The sequence below is a fragment of the Chenopodium album genome, chromosome 18, assembly GCF_948465745.1.
Source record: "Chenopodium album chromosome 18, dcCheAlbu1.1, whole genome shotgun sequence".
Classification (NCBI taxonomy): Eukaryota; Viridiplantae; Streptophyta; class Magnoliopsida; order Caryophyllales; family Amaranthaceae; genus Chenopodium; species Chenopodium album.
The window spans coordinates 17,491,554-17,495,991 of NC_137851.1; the positions used below are offsets into that span (position 1 = coordinate 17,491,554).

A 4,438-nucleotide genomic window follows, 5' to 3' on the forward strand; every position below is an offset into this window, starting at 1 on the left:
AGATCTGTATTTTGTGGGTTTTTTCTGGGTTTTTTTAGATATATTTTATGAGTTTTCATGTTCGAATGTTATAAATTTTTTTTTTATCTATGTTCATTTTGGGTTTATTTTTCATTTTGATTTTTTTGTTAATTTTTGGGTTTTATTTTTGTTTGATTTCAGTTTTATTTTCGTTTTGATTTTGGGGTTGATTTTGTGGTTTGTTTTTGGTGGGTAATTTTGTGGGGTTTGTACTGTTAATTTTAATTCTGGTTTTTTTGGGTTAAGATTGGCGGTGGTGGTGCATGGGTAGAGGTGGTTTTGGGTTCGAGGTTGGCAGTGGTGGTGCGTGGGTAGAGGTGGTTTTGGGTGGGAGGTTGTGGTGGGTACGGTGTGAATGCAGGCTGGGTTTTGGTAGTTTGTTTCTTTTTTTTTTATATATATAAATAATATTTTAGCGACCGCCTATAGCCGTCGCAAATGTCAGTTTTTGCGACCGCTGCTCTACCGGTTGCAATTATTTATATTTGCGACCGTCTTACTACCGGTAGTTGAAAATAAAAAAAAAACGGTCGCAATTATTTTGTGAACGTCAACCGGTCGTAATATTTTTTTTGCGACCAACAAAATAGCGACCACAGCTTTACGACCGTTGACGGTCGCAATTACGTTTATCGACCGTTTTTGCTATTTTCTGCGACCGTTTGTGGTGGTCGCAAAAACCTTAATTTTTAGTAGTGATTTTTCGCCAAGTGTCTCGCCACATAGACAACTTATAAGTATTCATATGACACATAAGATTTGTTTAGATTTATTTTTTATAAATAAAAAAAGTTATATTTTTTATTAGGATAAAAAGTTGGATAGATTTTGTAGGATAAAAAAACCTAAGTTCAGAATTTTATTTTGAATAAAATTTGGATAGATTTATAGGATAAAATTGTTCGTTTAGAGTTTTATTTACGATAAAATACCATTATTTCACATGTACAAAAATAAATTATAAGTTTAACCAAACCACGAGATAGCAACACCTAGCATTTCAAATTTTCACCAAAAACCAAATATTGCGCTACATAGACAGCAATTAAATAATTTATCATATGAATCTATTTTTATGCAATAATATTTTGGGAGCGAAAGAAGTAGTTCAAAACATACAAAATACTTTTATAATTTATTCTAATCAATTGAAATAAAATACTTCATAATCAAATATGATTTTATTACTGTTTGTAGACCTGTCAATCGGGTCAGTTCATGGGTCATTTCAAGTCGGTCAAAGCTAGCCCAAAGTTTCGGGTTCAAGTCAACCCAACGAGCTTTAAACAATTTTTTGTTTAATTTATTTTGGCTAATTTGTAGAAATTTCATTCTAATATTTCGAGTTTACTTTGCTATTTTTTTTATATAATTTTTTTAAATCGAACATTTTCACAATATTAATATTAGTTGTCATTACATGCACCAAAAACATAATTTAGATTAAAAATTTATCTTAAAATTCAACAAGCAACCCGGGCATCGCATGGGGTACAAAACTAGTTTTTCTTTATAAAAACGAACCTAATTTCATCAGTTTCGGGGCACCAAAAATCGTTCTCGTTCTCCCTACACGAAAAATCAATCTCTTCTCTCTCTAGCCTAAATACTAGCCTTCCTTATTCTCTCATAATACTTCCCCTAAGCACTCTAAGGAGTCCATACATGACCCGATGTTCCATCCTTAAACCAAAGCGTGAAAGGTAGAATTAACTGAGTGTTTGGACCAAATTAACGCTACTTTTTATTTAATTTAATTTCAATTTGATTTATATTTTTTTTATTGAAGTTACCAACAATTTATTCATGATTTAACAATTTAAGGAAACGCAGAAAGTGAGTAATTAATCACTTAATTACTCTTATTTTATTTTATATTGCTAGTATCATGATTAGGGTTGTTATTATGATTTGATTTGACTAACATTATTATTGTTAAGCTGCTTCCAATATTAACATTGATTTTATTATATTTTTTTATTGATCACTATATTGCATTGTTAAAGGTAATATGTAATTAAAAATCACGCGTAATAAGATAATTTGGACAACCGGTTTAGGTTCCTTTATAATCTTATTGTTTAATCAAGTGAACACAATACTTTAGAATTATATGTTACATTAATATTCAACCAATTTAGCCTAATGTTAGTTTGGAGCAAATCAAATATTATTTCTATGCCTTTGAGATCGCATCAATACTTTTCGCTATAAGAATCAAGTAGAGGCCAATACGGGCGAATGTGACTCCATGACTCACTTCGTACCACCATCCCCGATTCTCCTTTCGTAGTTCCGAACCATATGGAGTTAGTAAGCTCATGGATTATGAATGGGGTGTACCCTTCACGGGTCAATCATTGTTTCCAATCATTGTCCCTTATTCGTGGTTGCTTTAAATGATCCGTGAACGGTTTACAAGTTCCTTAAAAACTTGTTGGCAGCTCCCTATTTTATTTGTCCCTAATCATTATCCCTAATCATATATGTTAATTCCCACTTCCTATGAGTGCCAAGCATATTTACACATGCTTAATGTAGGCAAGCTTCCGAATGACGCCTACAAGTAGGTGGTATTTTTCAACATTCCCAAAAAAGCCAAATAAAAATATAGGATAAAGTATAAAACGTATCCATGGTCTTGAACCATCAGCATAAGCTTTAGGTTTTTTTAGGTCTTTTAACATGGTAGGAGCCAAAGTGACACAAAGGTCACATGTTTTAATCTCATCCATCCCCTCTTTAAAATGGAATATTTCATTAATATCATATTGCATCCACATGTCATGCTCAAAGAATTCCCCTGTGAGGGGGTGTGATAGAGTATAAAACATAATCGTAAGTTACAGACATCAGCTTAATGTTTTGATTGAGTTGATCTTTTAACATTTAGTTTTAAGGTTTGCGAATTAACAATTCACGATAGGCGTATTAAAATTTGTTTGAACAATTCTCACAACTCTTATTAGAATCGTAAATAAACCATTGATTAAATTCGTTAAATATGTAGGTAAATTTAATTAAGTACCGTACCTGTGATAAATTCAAAACAACAAAATATGAGATTATCATATGTATTTTTGAAAACCATGAGATTATCATACATAGTACTTCGTAGTAACTTTATTTGAAAGCGAGTACATAAAATTACATTTTTTTTTATCACATGCAAAACCTTACCCCTAATGAGCAAGTAAAATCATGCAACTTTCCTAAAAATCAAATTAATTACATGAAGATTGGAAAATCAAGTTGCTGCTAGCAATTCTTGAGCCTTAACTTCATGCTTGAAGTTCAATACCTTAGAATCATCCGCACACCAAAAGAAGATCCCGTGTAGCAAGTTCTTTTCCTTAAGCTTCTCACAAGCTTTAAAGAAGTCTTTTCCTGGTTTTAGCCCTGTGCTTCCATCACTAATATAACTTGCCAAAATCTTACCATCTTTGTAATTTTCTCTTTCATTCTTAAAATTAGTGATGAATTCGGATTTACTTGTGATTTGCTCATATGAATAAAACTGAAAATTAACGTAGTCTATATACTTCCCATATTTCTTCCACAGAGCCTGGTAGCGTTTTTGGACATTGTCATCATCAAATGGAGCTGTTGACACAAATTTCACTATATTCTTCTCCTTGAGATTCTTTATCAACCGTCCGATGCACTCAACAAAGGTCTGAGTGTCACTTCCTCCATCAAAGTGCTCGTAATTGATGTCAATACCATCAAGATGATACTTATTGATGATATCCTTCGATGAAGAAACAGCGTTTTAGACCCATGAATCTATTGAACTGGGCATGAAATTAACTGGTTGGTCCGAAACAGTAGCACCACCTATGCTTACGCCTACCCTTACATTTGGGTGATTGTTTTTAATAGAGGAAACTTCAGAAGGAGTGAGTTTGTAATGATCCCAAAAGATGTTAAATTTGCCATTGGTGGGGGTTGGAGAAGAAGAGGATTCAGTGTAATCGATAGCGAATGAAAGAAGGAAGTTGAATTGCACATTTTTGTTGATTGGTACGTCTGAAAATGTAATAATTTTGTACATTGCTCCAATGTATGCTGTGAAGAGCATTGAGTTTCCTGTAGAGGATGAGGCCATAATGAAATAATTCTTTTTTTTTTTTTTTAGCAAATGATTAATGAAAATTGTTGATGTATGTTAGGAAGGGTAAGAATACCATATTCATAGAAAAATTTGAGGACTCTTTCCCCCCAAATATTCAATAATATGTTTGGATGAATAGATAGCTGTTAGAACATCCCCAACTGTGCTATAAAAATAATACCATGACTTTTTCTCTCCCAATTTCTCATTTTTGTAGGATAACTAGATGGCTCTAAGAACATTCCCAATTAAAGTAGGTTAAATAATTTATACTATGACTCTTTCTTTCTCAAGTTCTCAATC

General features: G+C 32.5%; 1 pseudogene; it reads right to left on the reverse strand.

The window, feature by feature from the left end:
• Window positions 1–3,268: 3,268 nt before the first annotated feature.
• Window positions 3,269–4,129, reverse strand: LOC145591933 (chitinase 2 pseudogene; annotated as a pseudogene).
• Between the last annotated feature and the right edge of the window lie 309 nt (window positions 4,130–4,438).